This window comes from Pungitius pungitius, chromosome 21, assembly GCF_949316345.1.
Source record: "Pungitius pungitius chromosome 21, fPunPun2.1, whole genome shotgun sequence".
Taxonomy (NCBI): Eukaryota; Metazoa; Chordata; class Actinopteri; order Perciformes; family Gasterosteidae; genus Pungitius; species Pungitius pungitius.
The window spans coordinates 11275099-11298654 of record NC_084920.1 but is presented as its reverse complement, the minus strand read 5'-3'; the positions used below and the strand labels follow the sequence as shown (position 1 = coordinate 11298654).

The 23556-nt window shown below is 37.7% G+C and overlaps 59 non-coding genes across 59 annotated transcripts; all 59 read left to right on the top strand.

Moving 5' to 3' along the window:
• The first annotated feature begins 222 nt into the window (after positions 1–222).
• On the top strand, positions 223–295 carry trnaa-ugc (transfer RNA alanine (anticodon UGC)). The gene has a single exon. It is a non-coding gene; the product is annotated as a tRNA-Ala (tRNA).
• A 231-nt stretch (positions 296–526) lies between these two features.
• Positions 527–608, top strand: trnas-cga (transfer RNA serine (anticodon CGA)). Its single transcript has one exon. It is a non-coding gene; the product is annotated as a tRNA-Ser (tRNA).
• Positions 609–892: 284 nt separating this feature from the next.
• Positions 893–964, top strand: trnaa-ugc (transfer RNA alanine (anticodon UGC)). Its single transcript has one exon. It is a non-coding gene; the product is annotated as a tRNA-Ala (tRNA).
• Positions 965–1404: 440 nt separating this feature from the next.
• On the top strand, positions 1405–1476 carry trnaa-ugc (transfer RNA alanine (anticodon UGC)). Its single transcript has one exon. It is a non-coding gene; the product is annotated as a tRNA-Ala (tRNA).
• Positions 1477–1707: 231 nt separating this feature from the next.
• On the top strand, positions 1708–1789 carry trnas-cga (transfer RNA serine (anticodon CGA)). The gene has a single exon. It is a non-coding gene; the product is annotated as a tRNA-Ser (tRNA).
• Positions 1790–2073: 284 nt separating this feature from the next.
• trnaa-ugc (transfer RNA alanine (anticodon UGC)) lies at positions 2074–2145 on the top strand. The gene has a single exon. It is a non-coding gene; the product is annotated as a tRNA-Ala (tRNA).
• Positions 2146–2888: 743 nt separating this feature from the next.
• Positions 2889–2970, top strand: trnas-cga (transfer RNA serine (anticodon CGA)). Its single transcript has one exon. It is a non-coding gene; the product is annotated as a tRNA-Ser (tRNA).
• Positions 2971–3254: 284 nt separating this feature from the next.
• trnaa-ugc (transfer RNA alanine (anticodon UGC)) lies at positions 3255–3326 on the top strand. The gene has a single exon. It is a non-coding gene; the product is annotated as a tRNA-Ala (tRNA).
• Positions 3327–4069: 743 nt separating this feature from the next.
• Positions 4070–4151, top strand: trnas-cga (transfer RNA serine (anticodon CGA)). Its single transcript has one exon. It is a non-coding gene; the product is annotated as a tRNA-Ser (tRNA).
• Positions 4152–4436: 285 nt separating this feature from the next.
• Positions 4437–4508, top strand: trnaa-ugc (transfer RNA alanine (anticodon UGC)). Its single transcript has one exon. It is a non-coding gene; the product is annotated as a tRNA-Ala (tRNA).
• Positions 4509–4947: 439 nt separating this feature from the next.
• On the top strand, positions 4948–5019 carry trnaa-ugc (transfer RNA alanine (anticodon UGC)). Its single transcript has one exon. It is a non-coding gene; the product is annotated as a tRNA-Ala (tRNA).
• A 231-nt stretch (positions 5020–5250) lies between these two features.
• Positions 5251–5332, top strand: trnas-cga (transfer RNA serine (anticodon CGA)). The gene has a single exon. It is a non-coding gene; the product is annotated as a tRNA-Ser (tRNA).
• A 284-nt stretch (positions 5333–5616) lies between these two features.
• On the top strand, positions 5617–5688 carry trnaa-ugc (transfer RNA alanine (anticodon UGC)). Its single transcript has one exon. It is a non-coding gene; the product is annotated as a tRNA-Ala (tRNA).
• Positions 5689–6128: 440 nt separating this feature from the next.
• trnaa-ugc (transfer RNA alanine (anticodon UGC)) lies at positions 6129–6200 on the top strand. The gene has a single exon. It is a non-coding gene; the product is annotated as a tRNA-Ala (tRNA).
• A 231-nt stretch (positions 6201–6431) lies between these two features.
• trnas-cga (transfer RNA serine (anticodon CGA)) lies at positions 6432–6513 on the top strand. Its single transcript has one exon. It is a non-coding gene; the product is annotated as a tRNA-Ser (tRNA).
• Positions 6514–6797: 284 nt separating this feature from the next.
• Positions 6798–6869, top strand: trnaa-ugc (transfer RNA alanine (anticodon UGC)). Its single transcript has one exon. It is a non-coding gene; the product is annotated as a tRNA-Ala (tRNA).
• Positions 6870–7612: 743 nt separating this feature from the next.
• trnas-cga (transfer RNA serine (anticodon CGA)) lies at positions 7613–7694 on the top strand. Its single transcript has one exon. It is a non-coding gene; the product is annotated as a tRNA-Ser (tRNA).
• Positions 7695–7979: 285 nt separating this feature from the next.
• Positions 7980–8051, top strand: trnaa-ugc (transfer RNA alanine (anticodon UGC)). Its single transcript has one exon. It is a non-coding gene; the product is annotated as a tRNA-Ala (tRNA).
• A 439-nt stretch (positions 8052–8490) lies between these two features.
• On the top strand, positions 8491–8562 carry trnaa-ugc (transfer RNA alanine (anticodon UGC)). Its single transcript has one exon. It is a non-coding gene; the product is annotated as a tRNA-Ala (tRNA).
• A 231-nt stretch (positions 8563–8793) lies between these two features.
• Positions 8794–8875, top strand: trnas-cga (transfer RNA serine (anticodon CGA)). Its single transcript has one exon. It is a non-coding gene; the product is annotated as a tRNA-Ser (tRNA).
• Positions 8876–9159: 284 nt separating this feature from the next.
• On the top strand, positions 9160–9231 carry trnaa-ugc (transfer RNA alanine (anticodon UGC)). The gene has a single exon. It is a non-coding gene; the product is annotated as a tRNA-Ala (tRNA).
• A 440-nt stretch (positions 9232–9671) lies between these two features.
• Positions 9672–9743, top strand: trnaa-ugc (transfer RNA alanine (anticodon UGC)). The gene has a single exon. It is a non-coding gene; the product is annotated as a tRNA-Ala (tRNA).
• Positions 9744–9974: 231 nt separating this feature from the next.
• On the top strand, positions 9975–10056 carry trnas-cga (transfer RNA serine (anticodon CGA)). The gene has a single exon. It is a non-coding gene; the product is annotated as a tRNA-Ser (tRNA).
• A 284-nt stretch (positions 10057–10340) lies between these two features.
• On the top strand, positions 10341–10412 carry trnaa-ugc (transfer RNA alanine (anticodon UGC)). The gene has a single exon. It is a non-coding gene; the product is annotated as a tRNA-Ala (tRNA).
• Positions 10413–10852: 440 nt separating this feature from the next.
• Positions 10853–10924, top strand: trnaa-ugc (transfer RNA alanine (anticodon UGC)). Its single transcript has one exon. It is a non-coding gene; the product is annotated as a tRNA-Ala (tRNA).
• Positions 10925–11155: 231 nt separating this feature from the next.
• trnas-cga (transfer RNA serine (anticodon CGA)) lies at positions 11156–11237 on the top strand. The gene has a single exon. It is a non-coding gene; the product is annotated as a tRNA-Ser (tRNA).
• A 284-nt stretch (positions 11238–11521) lies between these two features.
• Positions 11522–11593, top strand: trnaa-ugc (transfer RNA alanine (anticodon UGC)). Its single transcript has one exon. It is a non-coding gene; the product is annotated as a tRNA-Ala (tRNA).
• Positions 11594–12033: 440 nt separating this feature from the next.
• Positions 12034–12105, top strand: trnaa-ugc (transfer RNA alanine (anticodon UGC)). The gene has a single exon. It is a non-coding gene; the product is annotated as a tRNA-Ala (tRNA).
• Positions 12106–12336: 231 nt separating this feature from the next.
• On the top strand, positions 12337–12418 carry trnas-cga (transfer RNA serine (anticodon CGA)). Its single transcript has one exon. It is a non-coding gene; the product is annotated as a tRNA-Ser (tRNA).
• Positions 12419–12702: 284 nt separating this feature from the next.
• trnaa-ugc (transfer RNA alanine (anticodon UGC)) lies at positions 12703–12774 on the top strand. The gene has a single exon. It is a non-coding gene; the product is annotated as a tRNA-Ala (tRNA).
• Positions 12775–13214: 440 nt separating this feature from the next.
• trnaa-ugc (transfer RNA alanine (anticodon UGC)) lies at positions 13215–13286 on the top strand. The gene has a single exon. It is a non-coding gene; the product is annotated as a tRNA-Ala (tRNA).
• Positions 13287–13517: 231 nt separating this feature from the next.
• trnas-cga (transfer RNA serine (anticodon CGA)) lies at positions 13518–13599 on the top strand. Its single transcript has one exon. It is a non-coding gene; the product is annotated as a tRNA-Ser (tRNA).
• A 284-nt stretch (positions 13600–13883) lies between these two features.
• Positions 13884–13955, top strand: trnaa-ugc (transfer RNA alanine (anticodon UGC)). Its single transcript has one exon. It is a non-coding gene; the product is annotated as a tRNA-Ala (tRNA).
• Positions 13956–14395: 440 nt separating this feature from the next.
• Positions 14396–14467, top strand: trnaa-ugc (transfer RNA alanine (anticodon UGC)). Its single transcript has one exon. It is a non-coding gene; the product is annotated as a tRNA-Ala (tRNA).
• Positions 14468–14698: 231 nt separating this feature from the next.
• On the top strand, positions 14699–14780 carry trnas-cga (transfer RNA serine (anticodon CGA)). Its single transcript has one exon. It is a non-coding gene; the product is annotated as a tRNA-Ser (tRNA).
• Positions 14781–15065: 285 nt separating this feature from the next.
• Positions 15066–15137, top strand: trnaa-ugc (transfer RNA alanine (anticodon UGC)). Its single transcript has one exon. It is a non-coding gene; the product is annotated as a tRNA-Ala (tRNA).
• Positions 15138–15368: 231 nt separating this feature from the next.
• trnas-cga (transfer RNA serine (anticodon CGA)) lies at positions 15369–15450 on the top strand. Its single transcript has one exon. It is a non-coding gene; the product is annotated as a tRNA-Ser (tRNA).
• Positions 15451–15735: 285 nt separating this feature from the next.
• On the top strand, positions 15736–15807 carry trnaa-ugc (transfer RNA alanine (anticodon UGC)). Its single transcript has one exon. It is a non-coding gene; the product is annotated as a tRNA-Ala (tRNA).
• A 231-nt stretch (positions 15808–16038) lies between these two features.
• On the top strand, positions 16039–16120 carry trnas-cga (transfer RNA serine (anticodon CGA)). The gene has a single exon. It is a non-coding gene; the product is annotated as a tRNA-Ser (tRNA).
• A 285-nt stretch (positions 16121–16405) lies between these two features.
• On the top strand, positions 16406–16477 carry trnaa-ugc (transfer RNA alanine (anticodon UGC)). Its single transcript has one exon. It is a non-coding gene; the product is annotated as a tRNA-Ala (tRNA).
• A 231-nt stretch (positions 16478–16708) lies between these two features.
• On the top strand, positions 16709–16790 carry trnas-cga (transfer RNA serine (anticodon CGA)). The gene has a single exon. It is a non-coding gene; the product is annotated as a tRNA-Ser (tRNA).
• A 285-nt stretch (positions 16791–17075) lies between these two features.
• Positions 17076–17147, top strand: trnaa-ugc (transfer RNA alanine (anticodon UGC)). Its single transcript has one exon. It is a non-coding gene; the product is annotated as a tRNA-Ala (tRNA).
• Positions 17148–17378: 231 nt separating this feature from the next.
• trnas-cga (transfer RNA serine (anticodon CGA)) lies at positions 17379–17460 on the top strand. Its single transcript has one exon. It is a non-coding gene; the product is annotated as a tRNA-Ser (tRNA).
• Positions 17461–17745: 285 nt separating this feature from the next.
• On the top strand, positions 17746–17817 carry trnaa-ugc (transfer RNA alanine (anticodon UGC)). The gene has a single exon. It is a non-coding gene; the product is annotated as a tRNA-Ala (tRNA).
• A 231-nt stretch (positions 17818–18048) lies between these two features.
• Positions 18049–18130, top strand: trnas-cga (transfer RNA serine (anticodon CGA)). Its single transcript has one exon. It is a non-coding gene; the product is annotated as a tRNA-Ser (tRNA).
• A 284-nt stretch (positions 18131–18414) lies between these two features.
• On the top strand, positions 18415–18486 carry trnaa-ugc (transfer RNA alanine (anticodon UGC)). Its single transcript has one exon. It is a non-coding gene; the product is annotated as a tRNA-Ala (tRNA).
• Positions 18487–18926: 440 nt separating this feature from the next.
• trnaa-ugc (transfer RNA alanine (anticodon UGC)) lies at positions 18927–18998 on the top strand. The gene has a single exon. It is a non-coding gene; the product is annotated as a tRNA-Ala (tRNA).
• Positions 18999–19229: 231 nt separating this feature from the next.
• trnas-cga (transfer RNA serine (anticodon CGA)) lies at positions 19230–19311 on the top strand. Its single transcript has one exon. It is a non-coding gene; the product is annotated as a tRNA-Ser (tRNA).
• Positions 19312–19595: 284 nt separating this feature from the next.
• On the top strand, positions 19596–19667 carry trnaa-ugc (transfer RNA alanine (anticodon UGC)). The gene has a single exon. It is a non-coding gene; the product is annotated as a tRNA-Ala (tRNA).
• A 440-nt stretch (positions 19668–20107) lies between these two features.
• trnaa-ugc (transfer RNA alanine (anticodon UGC)) lies at positions 20108–20179 on the top strand. The gene has a single exon. It is a non-coding gene; the product is annotated as a tRNA-Ala (tRNA).
• A 231-nt stretch (positions 20180–20410) lies between these two features.
• Positions 20411–20492, top strand: trnas-cga (transfer RNA serine (anticodon CGA)). Its single transcript has one exon. It is a non-coding gene; the product is annotated as a tRNA-Ser (tRNA).
• Positions 20493–20776: 284 nt separating this feature from the next.
• trnaa-ugc (transfer RNA alanine (anticodon UGC)) lies at positions 20777–20848 on the top strand. Its single transcript has one exon. It is a non-coding gene; the product is annotated as a tRNA-Ala (tRNA).
• Positions 20849–21288: 440 nt separating this feature from the next.
• On the top strand, positions 21289–21360 carry trnaa-ugc (transfer RNA alanine (anticodon UGC)). Its single transcript has one exon. It is a non-coding gene; the product is annotated as a tRNA-Ala (tRNA).
• Positions 21361–21591: 231 nt separating this feature from the next.
• On the top strand, positions 21592–21673 carry trnas-cga (transfer RNA serine (anticodon CGA)). The gene has a single exon. It is a non-coding gene; the product is annotated as a tRNA-Ser (tRNA).
• A 285-nt stretch (positions 21674–21958) lies between these two features.
• Positions 21959–22030, top strand: trnaa-ugc (transfer RNA alanine (anticodon UGC)). The gene has a single exon. It is a non-coding gene; the product is annotated as a tRNA-Ala (tRNA).
• Positions 22031–22261: 231 nt separating this feature from the next.
• On the top strand, positions 22262–22343 carry trnas-cga (transfer RNA serine (anticodon CGA)). The gene has a single exon. It is a non-coding gene; the product is annotated as a tRNA-Ser (tRNA).
• Positions 22344–22628: 285 nt separating this feature from the next.
• Positions 22629–22700, top strand: trnaa-ugc (transfer RNA alanine (anticodon UGC)). The gene has a single exon. It is a non-coding gene; the product is annotated as a tRNA-Ala (tRNA).
• Positions 22701–22931: 231 nt separating this feature from the next.
• On the top strand, positions 22932–23013 carry trnas-cga (transfer RNA serine (anticodon CGA)). Its single transcript has one exon. It is a non-coding gene; the product is annotated as a tRNA-Ser (tRNA).
• Positions 23014–23298: 285 nt separating this feature from the next.
• On the top strand, positions 23299–23370 carry trnaa-ugc (transfer RNA alanine (anticodon UGC)). Its single transcript has one exon. It is a non-coding gene; the product is annotated as a tRNA-Ala (tRNA).
• The last annotated feature ends 186 nt before the right edge of the window (positions 23371–23556 follow it).

Below are 23556 nucleotides of genomic sequence, written 5' to 3'. Positions count from 1 at the left end.
CGTGTTCTGTTCTACTTGCAAACTCAAGACAACAAGAATCTGTTTAATGTGGTATAACGAGACTCACAAGATCGATTTCAGACTGTCGTAGTAAGTTTTTGCTTTGGGAAGGTCTCTATTTATTCTTTTCTCCTCATAATTCTTCTATAGTAAGTAAATAAATATATAAATAAATATACATACATATATATCAAAAAAAAAGTAAATTCTGTAGTTTTTACAGGGGATGTAGCTCATGTGGTAGAGCGCATGCTTTGCATGTATGAGGTCCTGGGTTCAATCCCCAGCATCTCCATTAGATATTATGCTCACATTTCAGTTGATTAAAACAATTCATGGGAAAGTTAAAATTTTGAGACGAAGAATCAACAAGGGAAAGGAGAAACCATGTGTCGTTTAGGAAGTAGACTTTAGATGTTTACCCAATCAAGTGTGTTCCACAAATGTGCTCTTTCTAATTCTCTATTCTACCGCTTAGTCAATTATTATTTTTTCCAAATAGTCAATTTTCTGCTAAATGTACCGGGTTGTTGTGGCCGAGATGTTAAGGCGATGGACTCGAAATCCATTGGGGTCCCCCCGCGCAGGTTCGAATCCTGCCAGCAACGATTTTGTCTCTACCACTACCTCGTCCCACCATTGAGTGATATGGTATTCTACCTAGGTCAACGTGTTCTGTTCTACTTGCAAACTCAAGACAACAAGAATCTGTTTAATGTGGTATAACGAGACTCACAAGATCGATTTCAGACTGTCGTAGTAAGTTTTTGCTTTGGGAAGGTCTCTATTTATTCTTTTCTCCTCATAATTCTTCTATAGTAAGTAAATAAATATATAAATAAATATACATACATATATATCACAAAAAAAAGTAAATTCTGTAGTTTTTACAGGGGATGTAGCTCAGTGGTAGAGCGCATGCTTTGCATGTATGAGGTCCTGGGTTCAATCCCCAGCATCTCCATTAGATTTTATGCTCACCTTTCAGAGTTGATTATGGCGATTCATGGGAAAATTCCCTTTTCGAGGCGAGAACAAAACAAGGAAATGAAGGCACCAAGTTTAGTCTATGACGTATAGTTTACATTTTTACCTAATCATGTGTGTTCCAGAAATGTGCCCTTTCTAACTCTCTATTCTAGCGCTTAGTCAATTCTTGATTTTGCTGAATAGTCATTTTTCTTCTACAAGTGCATCTTCGAATCCTGCCAGCAACGACTTTCTATTTAAAGTGGTACAATAAGACTCACAAGATCGATTTCAGACTCTCATAGTAAGTTTTGCCTTTGGGGAGGTCTCTATTTGTTCATTTCTCCTCATAGTTCTTTCCATACAAAGTAAAGTCATATATATAAACAAATATACATATATCACCAAAAAAAAGTAAATTCTGTAGTTTTTACAGGGGATGTAGCTCAGTGGTAGAGCGCATGCTTTGCATGTATGAGGTCCTGGGTTCAATCCCCAGCATCTCCATTAGATATTATGCTCACATTTCAGTTGATTAAAACAATTCATGGGAAAGTTAAAATTTCGAGACGAAGAATCAACAAGGGAAAGGAGAAACCATGTGTCGTTTAGGAAGTAGACTTTAGATGTTTACCCAATCAAGTGTGTTCCACAAATGTGCTCTTTCTAATTCTCTATTCTAACGCTTAGTCAATTATTATTTTTTCCAAATAGTCAATTTTCTGCTAAATGTACCGGGTTGTTGTGGCCGAGAGGTTAAGGCGATGGACTCGAAATCCATTGAGGTCCCCCCGCGCAGGTTCGAATCCTGCTAGCAACGATTTTGTCTCTACCACTACCTCGTCCCACCATTGAGTGATATGGTATTCTACCTAGGTCAACGTGTTCTGTTCTACTTGCAAACTCAAGACAACAAGAATCTGTTTAATGTGGTATAACGAGACTCACAAGATCGATTTCAGACTGTCATAGTAGGTTTTTGCTTTGGGAAGATCTCTATTTATTCTTCTCTCCTCATAGTTCTTCTATTGTAAGTAAATAAATATATAAATAAATATACATACATATATATCACAAAAAAAAGTAAATTCTGTAGTTTTTACAGGGGATGTAGCTCAGTGGTAGAGCGCATGCTTTGCATGTATGAGGTCCTGGGTTCAATCCCCAGCATCTCCATTAGATTTTATGCTCACCTTTCAAAGTTGATTATGGCGATTCATGGGAAAATTCCCTTTTCGAGGCGAGAACAAAACAAGGAAATGAAGGCACCAAGTTTAGTCTATGACGTATAGTTTACATTTTTACCTAATCATGTGTGTTCCAGAAATGTGCCCTTTCTAACTCTCTATTCTAGCGCTTAGTCAATTCTTTATTTTGCTGAATAGTCATTTTTCTTCTACAAGTGCATCTTCGAATCCTGCCAGCAACGACTTTCTATTTAAAGTGGTACAATAAGACTCACAAGATCGATTTCAGACTCTCATAGTAAGTTTTGCCTTTGGGGAGGTCTCTATTTGTTCATTTCTCCTCATAGTTCTTTCCATACAAAGTAAAGTCATATATATAAACAAATATACATATATCACCAAAAAAAAGTAAATTCTGTAGTTTATACATGGGATGTAGCTCAGTGGTAGAGCGCATGCTTTGCATGTATGAGGTCCTGGGTTCAATCCCCAGCATCTCCATTAGATATTATGCTCACATTTCAGTTTATTAAAACAATTCATGGGAAAGTTAAAATTTCGAGACGAAGAATCAACAAGGGAAAGGAGAAACCATGTGTCGTTTAGGAAGTAGACTTTAGATGTTTACCCAATCAAGTGTGTTCCACAAATGTGCTCTTTCTAATTCTCTATTCTACCGCTTAGTCAATTATTATTTTTTCCAAATAGTCAATTTTCTGCTAAATGTACCGGGTTGTTGTGGCCGAGAGGTTAAGGCGATGGACTCGAAATCCATTGGGGTCCCCCCGCGCAGGTTCGAATCCTGCCAGCAACAATTTTGTCTCTACCACTACCTCGTCCCACCATTGAGTGATATGGTATTCTACCTAGGTCAACGTGTTCTGTTCTACTTGCAAACTCAAGACAACAAGAATCTGTTTAATGTGGTATAACGAGACTCACAAGATCGATTTCAGACTGTCATAGTAGGTTTTTGCTTTGGGAAGATCTCTATTTATTCTTCTCTCCTCATAGTTCTTCTATTGTAAGTAAATAAATATATAAATAAATATACATACATATATATCACAAAAAAAAGTAAATTCTGTAGTTTTTACAGGGGATGTAGCTCAGTGGTAGAGCGCATGCTTTGCATGTATGAGGTGCTGGGTTCAATCCCCAGCATCTCCATTAGATTTTATGCTCACCTTTCAGAGTTGATTATGGCGATTCATGGGAAAATTCCCTTTTCGAGGCGAGAACAAAACAAGGAAATGAAGGCACCAAGTTTAGTCTATGACGTATAGTTTACATTTTTACCTAATCATGTGTGTTCCAGAAATGTGCCCTTTCTAACTCTCTATTCTAGCGCTTAGTCAATTCTTGATTTTGCTGAATAGTCATTTTTCTTCTACAAGTGCATCTTCGAATCCTGCCAGCAACGACTTTCTATTTAAAGTGGTACAATAAGACTCACAAGATCGATTTCAGACTCTCATAGTAAGTTTTGCCTTTGGGGAGGTCTCTATTTGTTCATTTCTCCTCATAGTTCTTTCCATACAAAGTAAAGTCATATATATAAACAAATATACATATATCACCAAAAAAAAGTAAATTCTGTAGTTTATACATGGGATGTAGCTCAGTGGTAGAGCGCATGCTTTGCATGTATGAGGTCCTGGGTTCAATCCCCAGCATCTCCATTAGATATTATGCTCACATTTCAGTTTATTAAAACAATTCATGGGAAAGTTAAAATTTCGAGACGAAGAATCAACAAGGGAAAGGAGAAACCATGTGTCGTTTAGGAAGTAGACTTTAGATGTTTACCCAATCAAGTGTGTTCCACAAATGTGCTCTTTCTAATTCTCTATTCTACCGCTTAGTCAATTATTATTTTTTCCAAATAGTCAATTTTCTGCTAAATGTACCGGGTTGTTGTGGCCGAGAGGTTAAGGCGATGGACTCGAAATCCATTGGGGTCCCCCCGCGCAGGTTCGAATCCTGCCAGCAACGATTTTGTCTCTACCACTACCTCGTCCCACCATTGAGTGATATGGTATTCTACCTAGGTCAACGTGTTCTGTTCTACTTGCAAACTCAAGACAACAAGAATCTGTTTAATGTGGTGTAACGAGACTCACAAGATCGATTTCAGACTGTCGTAGTAAGTTTTTGCTTTGGGAAGGTCTCTATTTATTCTTTTCTCCTCATAATTCTTCTATAGTAAGTAAATAAATATATAAATAAATATACATACATATATATCACCAAAAAAAAGTAAATTCTGTAGTTTTTACAGGGGATGTAGCTCAGTGGTAGAGCGCATGCTTTGCATGTATGAGGTCCTGGGTTCAATCCCTAGCATCTCCATAGATTTTATGCTCACCTTTCAGAGTTGATTATGGAGATTCATGGGAAAATTCCCTTTTCGAGGCGAGAACAAAACAAGGAAATGAAGGCACCAAGTTTAGTCTATGACGTATAGTTTACATTTTTACCTAATCATGTGTGTTCCAGAAATGTGCCCTTTCTAACTCTCTATTCTAGCGCTGAGTCAATTCTTGATTTTGCTGAATAGTCATTTTTCTTCTACAAGTGCATCTTCGAATCCTGCCAGCAACGACTTTCTATTTAAAGTGGTACAATAAGACTCACAAGATCGATTTCAGACTCTCATAGTAAGTTTTGCCTTCGGGGAGGTCTCTATTTGTTCATTTCTCCTCATAGTTCTTTCCATACAAAGTAAAGTCATATATATAAACAAATATACATATATCACCAAAAAAAAGTAAATTCTGAAGTTTATACAGGGGATGTAGCTCAGTGGTAGAGCGCATGCTTTGCATGTATGAGGTCCTGGGTTCAATCCCCAGCATCTCCATTAGATATTATGCTCACATTTCAGTTGATTAAAACAATTCATGGGAAAGTTAAAATTTCGAGACGAAGAATCAACAAGGGAAAGGAGAAACCATGTGTCGTTTAGGAAGTAGACTTTAGATGTTTACCCAATCAAGTGTGTTCCACAAATGTGCTCTTTCTAATTCTGTATTCTACCGCTTAGTCAATTATTATTTTTTCCAAATAGTCAATTTTCTGCTAAATGTACCGGGTTGTTGTGGCCGAGAGGTTAAGGCGATGGACTCGAAATCCATTGGGGTCCCCCCGCGCAGGTTCGAATCCTGCCAGCAACGATTTTGTCTCTACCACTACCTCGTCCCACCATTGAGTGATATGGTATTCTACCTAGGTCAACGTGTTCTGTTCTACTTGCAAACTCAAGACAACAAGAATCTGTTTAATGTGGTATAACGAGACTCACAAGATCGATTTCAGACTGTCATAGTAGGTTTTTGCTTTGGGAAGATCTCTATTTATTCTTCTCTCCTCATAGTTCTTCTATTGTAAGTAAATAAATATATAAATAAATATACATACATATATATCACAAAAAAAAGTAAATTCTGTAGTTTTTACAGGGGATGTAGCTCAGTGGTAGAGCGCATGCTTTGCATGTATGAGGTCCTGGGTTCAATCCCCAGCATCTCCATTAGATTTTATGCTCACCTTTCAAAGTTGATTATGGCGATTCATGGGAAAATTCCCTTTTCGAGGCGAGAACAAAACAAGGAAATGAAGGCACCAAGTTTAGTCTATGACGTATAGTTTACATTTTTACCTAATCATGTGTGTTCCAGAAATGTGCCCTTTCTAACTCTCTATTCTAGCGCTTAGTCAATTCTTGATTTTGCTGAATAGTCATTTTTCTTCTACAAGTGCATCTTCGAATCCTGCCAGCAACGACTTTCCATTTAAAGTGGTACAATAAGACTCACAAGATCGATTTCAGACTCTCATAGTAAGTTTTGCCTTTGGGGAGGTCTCTATTTGTTCATTTCTCCTCATAGTTCTTTCCATACAAAGTAAAGTCATATATATAAACAAATATACATATATCACCAAAAAAAAGTAAATTCTGTAGTTTTTACAGGGGATGTAGCTCAGTGGTAGAGCGCATGCTTTGCATGTATGAGGTCCTGGGTTCAATCCCCAGCATCTCCATTAGATATTATGCTCACATTTCAGTTGATTAAAACAATTCATGGGAAAGTTAAAATTTCGAGACGAAGAATCAACAAGGGAAAGGAGAAACCATGTGTCGTTTAGGAAGTAGACTTTAGATGTTTACCCAATCAAGTGTGTTCCACAAATGTGCTCTTTCTAATTCTCTATTCTACCGCTTAGTCAATTATTATTTTTTCCAAATAGTCAATTTTCTGCTAAATGTACCGGGTTGTTGTGGCCGAGAGGTTAAGGCGATGGACTCGAAATCCATTGGGGTCCCCCCGCGCAGGTTCGAATCCTGCCAGCAACAATTTTGTCTCTACCACTACCTCGTCCCACCATTGAGTGATATGGTATTCTACCTAGGTCAACGTGTTCTGTTCTACTTGCAAACTCAAGACAACAAGAATCTGTTTAATGTGGTATAACGAGACTCACAAGATCGATTTCAGACTGTCATAGTAGGTTTTTGCTTTGGGAAGATCTCTATTTATTCTTCTCTCCTCATAGTTCTTCTATTGTAAGTAAATAAATATATAAATAAATATACATACATATATATCACAAAAAAAAGTAAATTCTGTAGTTTTTACAGGGGATGTAGCTCAGTGGTAGAGCGCATGCTTTGCATGTATGAGGTGCTGGGTTCAATCCCCAGCATCTCCATTAGATTTTATGCTCACCTTTCAGAGTTGATTATGGCGATTCATGGGAAAATTCCCTTTTCGAGGCGAGAACAAAACAAGGAAATGAAGGCACCAAGTTTAGTCTATGACGTATAGTTTACATTTTTACCTAATCATGTGTGTTCCAGAAATGTGCCCTTTCTAACTCTCTATTCTAGCGCTTAGTCAATTCTTGATTTTGCTGAATAGTCATTTTTCTTCTACAAGTGCATCTTCGAATCCTGCCAGCAACGACTTTCTATTTAAAGTGGTACAATAAGACTCACAAGATCGATTTCAGACTCTCATAGTAAGTTTTGCCTTTGGGGAGGTCTCTATTTGTTCATTTCTCCTCATAGTTCTTTCCATACAAAGTAAAGTCATATATATAAACAAATATACATATATCACCAAAAAAAAGTAAATTCTGTAGTTTATACATGGGATGTAGCTCAGTGGTAGAGCGCATGCTTTGCATGTATGAGGTCCTGGGTTCAATCCCCAGCATCTCCATTAGATATTATGCTCACATTTCAGTTTATTAAAACAATTCATGGGAAAGTTAAAATTTCGAGACGAAGAATCAACAAGGGAAAGGAGAAACCATGTGTCGTTTAGGAAGTAGACTTTAGATGTTTACCCAATCAAGTGTGTTCCACAAATGTGCTCTTTCTAATTCTCTATTCTACCGCTTAGTCAATTATTATTTTTTCCAAATAGTCAATTTTCTGCTAAATGTACCGGGTTGTTGTGGCCGAGAGGTTAAGGCGATGGACTCGAAATCCATTGGGGTCCCCCCGCGCAGGTTCGAATCCTGCCAGCAACGATTTTGTCTCTACCACTACCTCGTCCCACCATTGAGTGATATGGTATTCTACCTAGGTCAACGTGTTCTGTTCTACTTGCAAACTCAAGACAACAAGAATCTGTTTAATGTGGTGTAACGAGACTCACAAGATCGATTTCAGACTGTCGTAGTAAGTTTTTGCTTTGGGAAGGTCTCTATTTATTCTTTTCTCCTCATAATTCTTCTATAGTAAGTAAATAAATATATAAATAAATATACATACATATATATCACCAAAAAAAAGTAAATTCTGTAGTTTTTACAGGGGATGTAGCTTAGTGGTAGAGCGCATGCTTTGCATGTATGAGGTCCTGGGTTCAATCCCTAGCATCTCCATAGATTTTATGCTCACCTTTCAGAGTTGATTATGGAGATTCATGGGAAAATTCCCTTTTCGAGGCGAGAACAAAACAAGGAAATGAAGGCACCAAGTTTAGTCTATGACGTATAGTTTAAATTTTTACCTAATCATGTGTGTTCCAGAAATGTGCCCTTTCTAACTCTCTATTCTAGCGCTGAGTCAATTCTTGATTTTGCTGAATAGTCATTTTTCTTCTACAAGTGCATCTTCGAATCCTGCCAGCAACGACTTTCTATTTAAAGTGGTACAATAAGACTCACAAGATCGATTTCAGACTCTCATAGTAAGTTTTGCCTTCGGGGAGGTCTCTATTTGTTCATTTCTCCTCATAGTTCTTTCCATACAAAGTAAAGTCATATATATAAACAAATATACATATATCACCAAAAAAAAGTAAATTCTGTAGTTTATACAGGGGATGTAGCTCAGTGGTAGAGCGCATGCTTTGCATGTATGAGGTCCTGGGTTCAATCCCCAGCATCTCCATTAGATATTATGCTCACATTTCAGTTGATTAAAACAATTCATGGGAAAGTTAAAATTTCGAGACGAAGAATCAACAAGGGAAAGGAGAAACCATGTGTCGTTTAGGAAGTAGACTTTAGATGTTTACCCAATCAAGTGTGTTCCACAAATGTGCTCTTTCTAATTCTGTATTCTACCGCTTAGTCAATTATTATTTTTTCCAAATAGTCAATTTTCTGCTAAATGTACCGGGTTGTTGTGGCCGAGAGGTTAAGGCGATGGACTCGAAATCCATTGGGGTCCCCCCGCGCAGGTTCGAATCCTGCCAGCAACGATTTTGTCTCTACCACTACCTCGTCCCACCATTGAGTGATATGGTATTCTACCTAGGTCAACGTGTTCTGTTCTACTTGCAAACTCAAGACAACAAGAATCTGTTTAATGTGGTATAACGAGACTCACAAGATCGATTTCAGACTGTCATAGTAGGTTTTTGCTTTGGGAAGATCTCTATTTATTCTTCTCTCCTCATAGTTCTTCTATTGTAAGTAAATAAATATATAAATAAATATACATACATATATATCACAAAAAAAAGTAAATTCTGTAGTTTTTACAGGGGATGTAGCTCAGTGGTAGAGCGCATGCTTTGCATGTATGAGGTGCTGGGTTCAATCCCCAGCATCTCCATTAGATTTTATGCTCACCTTTCAGAGTTGATTATGGCGATTCATGGGAAAATTCCCTTTTCGAGGCGAGAACAAAACAAGGAAATGAAGGCACCAAGTTTAGTCTATGACGTATAGTTTACATTTTTACCTAATCATGTGTGTTCCAGAAATGTGCCCTTTCTAACTCTCTATTCTAGCGCTTAGTCAATTCTTGATTTTGCTGAATAGTCATTTTTCTTCTACAAGTGCATCTTCGAATCCTGCCAGCAACGACTTTCTATTTAAAGTGGTACAATAAGACTCACAAGATCGATTTCAGACTCTCATAGTAAGTTTTGCCTTTGGGGAGGTCTCTATTTGTTCATTTCTCCTCATAGTTCTTTCCATACAAAGTAAAGTCATATATATAAACAAATATACATATATCACCAAAAAAAAGTAAATTCCGTAGTTTTTACAGGGGATGTAGCTCAGTGGTAGAGCGCATGCTTTGCATGTATGAAGTCCTGGGTTCAATCCCCAGCATCTCCATTAGATATTATGCTCACATTTCAGTTGATTAAAACAATTCATGGGAAAGTTAAAATTTCGAGACGAAGAATCAACAAGGGAAAGGAGAAACTATGTGTCGTTTAGGAAGTAGACTTTAGATGTTTACCCAATCAAGTGTGTTCCACAAATGTGCTCTTTCTAATTCTCTATTCTACCGCTTAGTCAATTATTATTTTTTCCAAATAGTCAATTTTCTGCTAAATGTACCGGGTTGTTGTGGCCGAGAGGTTAAGGCGATGGACTCGAAATCCATTGGGGTCCCCCCGCGCAGGTTCGAATCCTGCCAGCAACGATTTTGTCTCTACCACTACCTCGTCCCACCATTGAGTGATATGGTATTCTACCTAGGTCAACGTGTTCTGTTCTACTTGCAAACTCAAGACAACAAGAATCTGTTTAATGTGGTATAACCAGACTCACAAGATCGATTTCAGACTGTCATAGTAGGTTTTTGCTTTGGGAAGATCTCTATTTATTCTTCTCTCCTCATAGTTCTTCTATTGTAAGTAAATAAATATATAAATAAATATACATACATATATATCACAAAAAATAGTAAATTCTGTAGTTTTTACAGGGGATGTAGCTCAGTGGTAGAGCGCATGCTTTGCATGTATGAGGTCCTGGGTTCAATCCCCAGCATCTCCATTAGATTTTATGCTCACCTTTCAAAGTTGATTATGGCGATTCATGGGAAAATTCCCTTTTCGAGGCGAGAACAAAACAAGGAAATGAAGGCACCAAGTTTAGTCTATGACGTATAGTTTACATTTTTACCTAATCATGTGTGTTCCAGAAATGTGCCCTTTCTAACTCTCTATTCTAGCGCTTAGTCAATTCTTGATTTTGCTGAATAGTCATTTTTCTTCTACAAGTGCATCTTCGAATCCTGCCAGCAACGACTTTCCATTTAAAGTGGTACAATAAGACTCACAAGATCGATTTCAGACTCTCATAGTAAGTTTTGCCTTTGGGGAGGTCTCTATTTGTTCATTTCTCCTCATAGTTCTTTCCATACAAAGTAAAGTCATATATATAAACAAATATACATATATCACCAAAAAAAAGTAAATTCTGTAGTTTTTACAGGGGATGTAGCTCAGTGGTAGAGCGCATGCTTTGCATGTATGAGGTCCTGGGTTCAATCCCCAGCATCTCCATTAGATATTATGCTCACATTTCAGTTGATTAAAACAATTCATGGGAAAGTTAAAATTTCGAGACGAAGAATCAACAAGGGAAAGGAGAAACCATGTGTCGTTTAGGAAGTAGACTTTAGATGTTTACCCAATCAAGTGTGTTCCACAAATGTGCTCTTTCTAATTCTCTATTCTACCGCTTAGTCAATTATTATTTTTTCCAAATAGTCAATTTTCTGCTAAATGTACCGGGTTGTTGTGGCCGAGAGGTTAAGGCGATGGACTCGAAATCCATTGGGGTCCCCCCGCGCAGGTTCGAATCCTGCCAGCAACAATTTTGTCTCTACCACTACCTCGTCCCACCATTGAGTGATATGGTATTCTACCTAGGTCAACGTGTTCTGTTCTACTTGCAAACTCAAGACAACAAGAATCTGTTTAATGTGGTATAACGAGACTCACAAGATCGATTTCAGACTGTCATAGTAGGTTTTTGCTTTGGGAAGATCTCTATTTATTCTTCTCTCCTCATAGTTCTTCTATTGTAAGTAAATAAATATATAAATAAATATACATACATATATATCACAAAAAAAAGTAAATTCTGTAGTTTTTACAGGGGATGTAGCTCAGTGGTAGAGCGCATGCTTTGCATGTATGAGGTGCTGGGTTCAATCCCCAGCATCTCCATTAGATTTTATGCTCACCTTTCAGAGTTGATTATGGCGATTCATGGGAAAATTCCCTTTTCGAGGCGAGAACAAAACAAGGAAATGAAGGCACCAAGTTTAGTCTATGACGTATAGTTTACATTTTTACCTAATCATGTGTGTTCCAGAAATGTGCCCTTTCTAACTCTCTATTCTAGCGCTTAGTCAATTCTTGATTTTGCTGAATAGTCATTTTTCTTCTACAAGTGCATCTTCGAATCCTGCCAGCAACGACTTTCTATTTAAAGTGGTACAATAAGACTCACAAGATCGATTTCAGACTCTCATAGTAAGTTTTGCCTTTGGGGAGGTCTCTATTTGTTCATTTCTCCTCATAGTTCTTTCCATACAAAGTAAAGTCATATATATAAACAAATATACATATATCACCAAAAAAAAGTAAATTCCGTAGTTTTTACAGGGGATGTAGCTCAGTGGTAGAGCGCATGCTTTGCATGTATGAAGTCCTGGGTTCAATCCCCAGCATCTCCATTAGATATTATGCTCACATTTCAGTTGATTAAAACAATTCATGGGAAAGTTAAAATTTCGAGACGAAGAATCAACAAGGGAAAGGAGAAACTATGTGTCGTTTAGGAAGTAGACTTTAGATGTTTACCCAATCAAGTGTGTTCCACAAATGTGCTCTTTCTAATTCTCTATTCTACCGCTTAGTCAATTATTATTTTTTCCAAATAGTCAATTTTCTGCTAAATGTACCGGGTTGTTGTGGCCGAGAGGTTAAGGCGATGGACTCGAAATCCATTGGGGTCCCCCCGCGCAGGTTCGAATCCTGCCAGCAACGATTTTGTCTCTACCACTACCTCGTCCCACCATTGAGTGATATGGTATTCTACCTAGGTCAACGTGTTCTGTTCTACTTGCAAACTCAAGACAACAAGAATCTGTTTAATGTGGTATAACCAGACTCACAAGATCGATTTCAGACTGTCATAGTAGGTTTTTGCTTTGGGAAGATCTCTATTTATTCTTCTCTCCTCATAGTTCTTCTATTGTAAGTAAATAAATATATAAATAAATATACATACATATATATCACAAAAAATAGTAAATTCTGTAGTTTTTACAGGGGATGTAGCTCAGTGGTAGAGCGCATGCTTTGCATGTATGAGGTCCTGGGTTCAATCCCCAGCATCTCCATTAGATTTTATGCTCACCTTTCAAAGTTGATTATGGCGATTCATGGGAAAATTCCCTTTTCGAGGCGAGAACAAAACAAGGAAATGAAGGCACCAAGTTTAGTCTATGACGTATAGTTTACATTTTTACCTAATCATGTGTGTTCCAGAAATGTGCCCTTTCTAACTCTCTATTCTAGCGCTTAGTCAATTCTTGATTTTGCTGAATAGTCATTTTTCTTCTACAAGTGCATCTTCGAATCCTGCCAGCAACGACTTTCCATTTAAAGTGGTACAATAAGACTCACAAGATCGATTTCAGACTCTCATAGTAAGTTTTGCCTTTGGGGAGGTCTCTATTTGTTCATTTCTCCTCATAGTTCTTTCCATACAAAGTAAAGTCATATATATAAACAAATATACATATATCACCAAAAAAAAGTAAATTCTGTAGTTTTTACAGGGGATGTAGCTCAGTGGTAGAGCGCATGCTTTGCATGTATGAGGTCCTGGGTTCAATCCCCAGCATCTCCATTAGATATTATGCTCACATTTCAGTTGATTAAAACAATTCATGGGAAAGTTAAAATTTCGAGACGAAGAATCAACAAGGGAAAGGAGAAACCATGTGTCGTTTAGGAAGTAGACTTTAGATGTTTACCCAATCAAGTGTGTTCCACAAATGTGCTCTTTCTAATTCTCTATTCTACCGCTTAGTCAATTATTATTTTTTCCAAATAGTCAATTTTCTGCTAAATGTACCGGGTTGTTGTGGCCGAGAGGTTAAGGCGATGGACTCGAAATCCATTGGGGTCCCCCCGCGCAGGTTCGAATCCTGCCAGCAACAATTTTGTCTCTACCACTACCTCGTCCCACCATTGAGTGATATGGTATTCTACCTAGGTCAACGTGTTCTGTTCTACTTGCAAACTCAAGACAACAAGAATCTGTTTAATGTGGTATAACGAGACTCACAAGATCGATTTCAGACTGTCATAGTAGGTTTTTGCTTTGGGAAGATCTCTATTTATTCTTCTCTCCTCATAGTTCTTCTATTGTAAGTAAATAAATATATAAATAAATATACATACATATATATCACAAAAAAAAGTAAATTCTGTAGTTTTTACAGGGGATGTAGCTCAGTGGTAGAGCGCATGCTTTGCATGTATGAGGTGCTGGGTTCAATCCCCAGCATCTCCATTAGATTTTATGCTCACCTTTCAGAGTTGATTATGGCGATTCATGGGAAAATTCCCTTTTCGAGGCGAGAACAAAACAAGGAAATGAAGGCACCAAGTTTAGTCTATGACGTATAGTTTACATTTTTACCTAATCATGTGTGTTCCAGAAATGTGCCCTTTCTAACTCTCTATTCTAGCGCTTAGTCAATTCTTGATTTTGCTGAATAGTCATTTTTCTTCTACAAGTGCATCTTCGAATCCTGCCAGCAACGACTTTCTATTTAAAGTGGTACAATAAGACTCACAAGATCGATTTCAGACTCTCATAGTAAGTTTTGCCTTTGGGGAGGTCTCTATTTGTTCATTTCTCCTCATAGTTCTTTCCATACAAAGTAAAGTCATATATATAAACAAATATACATATATCACCAAAAAAAAGTAAATTCCGTAGTTTTTACAGGGGATGTAGCTCAGTGGTAGAGCGCATGCTTTGCATGTATGAAGTCCTGGGTTCAATCCCCAGCATCTCCATTAGATATTATGCTCACATTTCAGTTGATTAAAACAATTCATGGGAAAGTTAAAATTTCGAGACGAAGAATCAACAAGGGAAAGGAGAAACTATGTGTCGTTTAGGAAGTAGACTTTAGATGTTTACCCAATCAAGTGTGTTCCACAAATGTGCTCTTTCTAATTCTCTATTCTACCGCTTAGTCAATTATTATTTTTTCCAAATAGTCAATTTTCTGCTAAATGTACCGGGTTGTTGTGGCCGAGAGGTTAAGGCGATGGACTCGAAATCCATTGGGGTCCCCCCGCGCAGGTTCGAATCCTGCCAGCAACGATTTTGTCTCTACCACTACCTCGTCCCACCATTGAGTGATATGGTATTCTACCTAGGTCAACGTGTTCTGTTCTACTTGCAAACTCAAGACAACAAGAATCTGTTTAATGTGGTGTAACGAGACTCACAAGATCGATTTCAGACTGTCGTAGTAAGTTTTTGCTTTGGGAAGGTCTCTATTTATTCTTTTCTCCTCATAATTCTTCTATAGTAAGTAAATAAATATATAAATAAATATACATACATATATATCACCAAAAAAAAGTAAATTCTGTAGTTTTTACAGGGGATGTAGCTCAGTGGTAGAGCGCGTGCTTTGCATGTATGAGGTCCTGGGTTCAATCCCCAGCATCTCCATTAGATATTATGCTCACATTTCAGTTGATTAAAACAATTCATGGGAAAGTTAAAATTTCGAGACGAAGAATCAACAAGGGAAAGGAGAAACCATGTGTCGTTTAGGAAGTAGACTTTAGATGTTTACCCAATCAAGTGTGTTCCACAAATGTGCTCTTTCTAATTCTCTATTCTACCGCTTAGTCAATTATTATTTTTTCCAAATAGTCAATTTTCTGCTAAATGTACCGGGTTGTTGTGGCCGAGAGGTTAAGGCGATGGACTCGAAATCCATTGGGGTCCCCCCGCGCAGGTTCGAATCCTGCCAGCAACGATTTTGTCTCTACCACTACCTCGTCCCACCATTGAGTGATATGGTATTCTACCTAGGTCAACGTGTTCTGTTCTACTTGCAAACTCAAGACAACAAGAATCTGTTTAATGTGGTGTAACGAGACTCACAAGATCGATTTCAGACTGTCGTAGTAAGTTTTTGCTTTGGGAAGGTCTCTATTTATTCTTTTCTCCTCATAATTCTTCTATAGTAAGTAAATAAATATATAAATAAATATACATACATATATATCACCAAAAAAAAGTAAATTCTGTAGTTTTTACAGGGGATGTAGCTCAGTGGTAGAGCGCGTGCTTTGCATGTATGAGGTCCTGGGTTCAATCCCCAGCATCTCCATTAGATATTATGCTCACATTTCAGTTGATTAAAACAATTCATGGGAAAGTTAAAATTTCGAGACGAAGAATCAACAAGGGAAAGGAGAAACCATGTGTCGTTTAGGAAGTAGACTTTAGATGTTTACCCAATCAAGTGTGTTCCACAAATGTGCTCTTTCTAATTCTCTATTCTACCGCTTAGTCAATTATTATTTTTTCCAAATAGTCAATTTTCTGCTAAATGTACCGGGTTGTTGTGGCCGAGAGGTTAAGGCGATGGACTCGAAATCCATTGGGGTCCCCCCGCGCAGGTTCGAATCCTGCCAGCAACGATTTTGTCTCTACCACTACCTCGTCCCACCATTGAGTGATATGGTATTCTACCTAGGTCAACGTGTTCTGTTCTACTTGCAAACTCAAGACAACAAGAATCTGTTTAATGTGGTGTAACGAGACTCACAAGATCGATTTCAGACTGTCGTAGTAAGTTTTTGCTTTGGGAAGGTCTCTATTTATTCTTTTCTCCTCATAATTCTTCTATAGTAAGTAAATAAATATATAAATAAATATACATACATATATATCACCAAAAAAAAGTAAATTCTGTAGTTTTTACAGGGGATGTAGCTCAGTGGTAGAGCGCGTGCTTTGCATGTATGAGGTCCTGGGTTCAATCCCCAGCATCTCCATTAGATATTATGCTCACATTTCAGTTGATTAAAACAATTCATGGGAAAGTTAAAATTTCGAGACGAAGAATCAACAAGGGAAAGGAGAAACCATGTGTCGTTTAGGAAGTAGACTTTAGATGTTTACCCAATCAAGTGTGTTCCACAAATGTGCTCTTTCTAATTCTCTATTCTACCGCTTAGTCAATTATTATTTTTTCCAAATAGTCAATTTTCTGCTAAATGTACCGGGTTGTTGTGGCCGAGAGGTTAAGGCGATGGACTCGAAATCCATTGGGGTCCCCCCGCGCAGGTTCGAATCCTGCCAGCAACGATTTTGTCTCTACCACTACCTCGTCCCACCATTGAGTGATATGGTATTCTACCTAGGTCAACGTGTTCTGTTCTACTTGCAAACTCAAGACAACAAGAATCTGTTTAATGTGGTGTAACGAGACTCACAAGATCGATTTCAGACTGTCGTAGTAAGTTTTTGCTTTGGGAAGGTCTCTATTTATTCTTTTCTCCTCATAATTCTTCTATAGTAAGTAAATAAATATATAAATAAATATACATACATATATATCACCAAAAAAAAGTAAATTCTGTAGTTTTTACAGGGGATGTAGCTCAGTGGTAGAGCGCGTGCTTTGCATGTATGAGGTCCTGGGTTCAATCCCCAGCATCTCCATTAGATATTATGCTCACATTTCAGTTGATTAAAACAATTCATGGGAAAGTTAAAATTTCGAGACGAAGAATCAACAAGGGAAAGGAGAAACCATGTGTCGTTTAGGAAGTAGACTTTAGATGTTTACCCAATCAAGTGTGTTCCACAAATGTGCTCTTTCTAATTCTCTATTCTACCGCTTAGTCAATTATTATTTTTTCCAAATAGTCAATTTTCTGCTAAATGTACCAGGTTGTTGTGGCCGAGAGGTTAAGGCGATGGACTCGAAATCCATTGGGGTCCCCCCGCGCAGGTTCGAATCCTGCCAGCAACGATTTTGTCTCTACCACTACCTCGTCCCACCATTGAGTGATATGGTATTCTACCTAGGTCAACGTGTTCTGTTCTACTTGCAAACTCAAGACAACAAGAATCTGTTTAATGTGGTATAACGAGACTCACAAGATCGATTTCAGACTGTCGTAGTAAGTTTTTGCTTTGGGAAGGTCTCTATTTATTCTTTTCTCCTCATAATTCTTCTATAGTAAGTAAATGAATATATAAATAAATATACATACATATATATCACCAAAAAAAAGTAAATTCTGTAGTTTTTACAGGGGATGTAGCTCAGTGGTAGAGCGCATGCTTTGCATGTATGAGGTCCTGGGTTCAATCCCCAGCATCTCCATTAGATATTATGCTCACATTTCAGTTGATTAAAACAATTCATGGGAAAGTTAAAATTTCGAGACGAAGAATCAACAAGGGAAAGGAGAAACCATGTGTCGTTTAGGAAGTAGACTTTAGATGTTTACCCAATCAAGTGTGTTCCACAAATGTGCTCTTTCTAATTCTCTATTCTACCGCTTAGTCAATTATTATTTTTTCCAAATAGTCAATTTTCTGCTAAATGTACCGGGTTGTTGTGGCCGAGAGGTTAAGGCGATGGACTCGAAATCCATTGGGGTCCCCCCGCGCAGGTTCGAATCCTGCCAGCAACAATTTTGTCTCTACCACTACCTCGTCCCACCATTGAGTGATATGGTATTCTACCTAGGTCAACGTGTTCTGTTCTACTTGCAAACTCAAGACAACAAGAATCTGTTTAATGTGGTATAACGAGACTCACAAGATCGATTTCAGACTGTCATAGTAGGTTTTTGCTTTGGGAAGATCTCTATTTATTCTTCTCTCCTCATAGTTCTTCTATTGTAAGTAAATAAATATATAAATAAATATACATACATATATATCACAAAAAAAAGTAAATTCTGTAGTTTTTACAGGGGATGTAGCTCAGTGGTAGAGCGCATGCTTTGCATGTATGAGGTGCTGGGTTCAATCCCCAGCATCTCCATTAGATTTTATGCTCACCTTTCAGAGTTGATTATGGCGATTCATGGGAAAATTCCCTTTTCGAGGCGAGAACAAAACAAGGAAATGAAGGCACCAAGTTTAGTCTATGACGTATAGTTTACATTTTTACCTAATCATGTGTGTTCCAGAAATGTGCCCTTTCTAACTCTCTATTCTAGCGCTTAGTCAATTCTTGATTTTGCTGAATAGTCATTTTTCTTCTACAAGTGCATCTTCGAATCCTGCCAGCAACGACTTTCTATTTAAAGTGGTACAATAAGACTCACAAGATCGATTTCAGACTCTCATAGTAAGTTTTGCCTTTGGGGAGGTCTCTATTTGTTCATTTCTCCTCATAGTTCTTTCCATACAAAGTAAAGTCATATATATAAACAAATATACATATATCACCAAAAAAAAGTAAATTCCGTAGTTTTTACAGGGGATGTAGCTCAGTGGTAGAGCGCATGCTTTGCATGTATGAAGTCCTGGGTTCAATCCCCAGCATCTCCATTAGATATTATGCTCACATTTCAGTTGATTAAAACAATTCATGGGAAAGTTAAAATTTCGAGACGAAGAATCAACAAGGGAAAGGAGAAACTATGTGTCGTTTAGGAAGTAGACTTTAGATGTTTACCCAATCAAGTGTGTTCCACAAATGTGCTCTTTCTAATTCTCTATTCTACCGCTTAGTCAATTATTATTTTTTCCAAATAGTCAATTTTCTGCTAAATGTACCGGGTTGTTGTGGCCGAGAGGTTAAGGCGATGGACTCGAAATCCATTGGGGTCCCCCCGCGCAGGTTCGAATCCTGCCAGCAACGATTTTGTCTCTACCACTACCTCGTCCCACCATTGAGTGATATGGTATTCTACCTAGGTCAACGTGTTCTGTTCTACTTGCAAACTCAAGACAACAAGAATCTGTTTAATGTGGTATAACCAGACTCACAAGATCGATTTCAGACTGTCATAGTAGGTTTTTGCTTTGGGAAGATCTCTATTTATTCTTCTCTCCTCATAGTTCTTCTATTGTAAGTAAATAAATATATAAATAAATATACATACATATATATCACAAAAAATAGTAAATTCTGTAGTTTTTACAGGGGATGTAGCTCAGTGGTAGAGCGCATGCTTTGCATGTATGAGGTCCTGGGTTCAATCCCCAGCATCTCCATTAGATTTTATGCTCACCTTTCAAAGTTGATTATGGCGATTCATGGGAAAATTCCCTTTTCGAGGCGAGAACAAAACAAGGAAATGAAGGCACCAAGTTTAGTCTATGACGTATAGTTTACATTTTTACCTAATCATGTGTGTTCCAGAAATGTGCCCTTTCTAACTCTCTATTCTAGCGCTTAGTCAATTCTTGATTTTGCTGAATAGTCATTTTTCTTCTACAAGTGCATCTTCGAATCCTGCCAGCAACGACTTTCCATTTAAAGTGGTACAATAAGACTCACAAGATCGATTTCAGACTCTCATAGTAAGTTTTGCCTTTGGGGAGGTCTCTATTTGTTCATTTCTCCTCATAGTTCTTTCCATACAAAGTAAAGTCATATATATAAACAAATATACATATATCACCAAAAAAAAGTAAATTCTGTAGTTTTTACAGGGGATGTAGCTCAGTGGTAGAGCGCATGCTTTGCATGTATGAGGTCCTGGGTTCAATCCCCAGCATCTCCATTAGATATTATGCTCACATTTCAGTTGATTAAAACAATTCATGGGAAAGTTAAAATTTCGAGACGAAGAATCAACAAGGGAAAGGAGAAACCATGTGTCGTTTAGGAAGTAGACTTTAGATGTTTACCCAATCAAGTGTGTTCCACAAATGTGCTCTTTCTAATTCTCTATTCTACCGCTTAGTCAATTATTATTTTTTCCAAATAGTCAATTTTCTGCTAAATGTACCGGGTTGTTGTGGCCGAGAGGTTAAGGCGATGGACTCGAAATCCATTGGGGTCCCCCCGCGCAGGTTCGAATCCTGCCAGCAACAATTTTGTCTCTACCACTACCTCGTCCCACCATTGAGTGATATGGTATTCTACCTAGGTCAACGTGTTCTGTTCTACTTGCAAACTCAAGACAACAAGAATCTGTTTAATGTGGTATAACGAGACTCACAAGATCGATTTCAGACTGTCATAGTAGGTTTTTGCTTTGGGAAGATCTCTATTTATTCTTCTCTCCTCATAGTTCTTCTATTGTAAGTAAATAAATATATAAATAAATATACATACATATATATCACAAAAAAAAGTAAATTCTGTAGTTTTTACAGGGGATGTAGCTCAGTGGTAGAGCGCATGCTTTGCATGTATGAGGTGCTGGGTTCAATCCCCAGCATCTCCATTAGATTTTATGCTCACCTTTCAGAGTTGATTATGGCGATTCATGGGAAAATTCCCTTTTCGAGGCGAGAACAAAACAAGGAAATGAAGGCACCAAGTTTAGTCTATGACGTATAGTTTACATTTTTACCTAATCATGTGTGTTCCAGAAATGTGCCCTTTCTAACTCTCTATTCTAGCGCTTAGTCAATTCTTGATTTTGCTGAATAGTCATTTTTCTTCTACAAGTGCATCTTCGAATCCTGCCAGCAACGACTTTCTATTTAAAGTGGTACAATAAGACTCACAAGATCGATTTCAGACTCTCATAGTAAGTTTTGCCTTTGGGGAGGTCTCTATTTGTTCATTTCTCCTCATAGTTCTTTCCATACAAAGTAAAGTCATATATATAAACAAATATACATATATCACCAAAAAAAAGTAAATTCCGTAGTTTTTACAGGGGATGTAGCTCAGTGGTAGAGCGCATGCTTTGCATGTATGAAGTCCTGGGTTCAATCCCCAGCATCTCCATTAGATATTATGCTCACATTTCAGTTGATTAAAACAATTCATGGGAAAGTTAAAATTTCGAGACGAAGAATCAACAAGGGAAAGGAGAAACTATGTGTCGTTTAGGAAGTAGACTTTAGATGTTTACCCAATCAAGTGTGTTCCACAAATGTGCTCTTTCTAATTCTCTATTCTACCGCTTAGTCAATTATTATTTTTTCCAAATAGTCAATTTTCTGCTAAATGTACCGGGTTGTTGTGGCCGAGAGGTTAAGGCGATGGACTCGAAATCCATTGGGGTCCCCCCGCGCAGGTTCGAATCCTGCCAGCAACGATTTTGTCTCTACCACTACCTCGTCCCACCATTGAGTGATATGGTATTCTACCTAGGTCAACGTGTTCTGTTCTACTTGCAAACTCAAGACAACAAGAATCTGTTTAATGTGGTGTAACGAGACTCACAAGATCGATTTCAGACTGTCGTAGTAAGTTTTTGCTTTGGGAAGGTCTCTATTTATTCTTTTCTCCTCATAATTCTTCTATAGTAAGTAAATAAATATATAAATAAATATACATACATATATATCACCAAAAAAAAGTAAATTCTGTAGTTTTTACAGGGGATGTAGCTCAGTGGTAGAGCGCGTGCTTTGCATGTATGAGGTCCTGGGTTCAATCCCCAGCATCTCCATTAGATATTATGCTCACATTTCAGTTGATTAAAACAATTCATGGGAAAGTTAAAATTTCGAGACGAAGAATCAACAAGGGAAAGGAGAAACCATGTGTCGTTTAGGAAGTAGACTTTAGATGTTTACCCAATCAAGTGTGTTCCACAAATGTGCTCTTTCTAATTCTCTATTCTACCGCTTAGTCAATTATTATTTTTTCCAAATAGTCAATTTTCTGCTAAATGTACCGGGTTGTTGTGGCCGAGAGGTTAAGGCGATGGACTCGAAATCCATTGGGGTCCCCCCGCGCAGGTTCGAATCCTGCCAGCAACGATTTTGTCTCTACCACTACCTCGTCCCACCATTGAGTGATATGGTATTCTACCTAGGTCAACGTGTTCTGTTCTACTTGCAAACTCAAGACAACAAGAATCTGTTTAATGTGGTGTAACGAGACTCACAAGATCGATTTCAGACTGTCGTAGTAAGTTTTTGCTTTGGGAAGGTCTCTATTTATTCTTTTCTCCTCATAATTCTTCTATAGTAAGTAAATAAATATATAAATAAATATACATACATATATATCACCAAAAAAAAGTAAATTCTGTAGTTTTTACAGGGGATGTAGCTCAGTGGTAGAGCGCGTGCTTTGCATGTATGAGGTCCTGGGTTCAATCCCCAGCATCTCCATTAGATATTATGCTCACATTTCAGTTGATTAAAACAATTCATGGGAAAGTTAAAATTTCGAGACGAAGAATCAACAAGGGAAAGGAGAAACCATGTGTCGTTTAGGAAGTAGACTTTAGATGTTTACCCAATCAAGTGTGTTCCACAAATGTGCTCTTTCTAATTCTCTATTCTACCGCTTAGTCAATTATTATTTTTTCCAAATAGTCAATTTTCTGCTAAATGTACCAGGTTGTTGTGGCCGAGAGGTTAAGGCGATGGACTCGAAATCCATTGGGGTCCCCCCGCGCAGGTTCGAATCCTGCCAGCAACGATTTTGTCTCTACCACTACCTCGTCCCACCATTGAGTGATATGGTATTCTACCTAGGTCAACGTGTTCTGTTCTACTTGCAAACTCAAGACAACAAGAATCTGTTTAATGTGGTATAACGAGACTCACAAGATCGATTTCAGACTGTCGTAGTAAGTTTTTGCTTTGGGAAGGTCTCTATTTATTCTTTTCTCCTCATAATTCTTCTATAGTAAGTAAATGAATATATAAATAAATATACATACATATATATCACCAAAAAAAAGTAAATTCTGTAGTTTTTACAGGGGATGTAGCTCAGTGGTAGAGCGCATGCTTTGCATGTATGAGGTCCTGGGTTCAATCCCCAGCATCTCCATTAGATATTATGCTCACATTTCAGTTGATTAAAACAATTCATGGGAAAGTTAAAATTTCGAGACGAAGAATCAACAAGGGAAAGGAGAAACCATGTGTCGTTTAGGAAGTAGACTTTAGATGTTTACCCAATCAAGTGTGTTCCACAAATGTGCTCTTTCTAATTCTCTATTCTACCGCTTAGTCA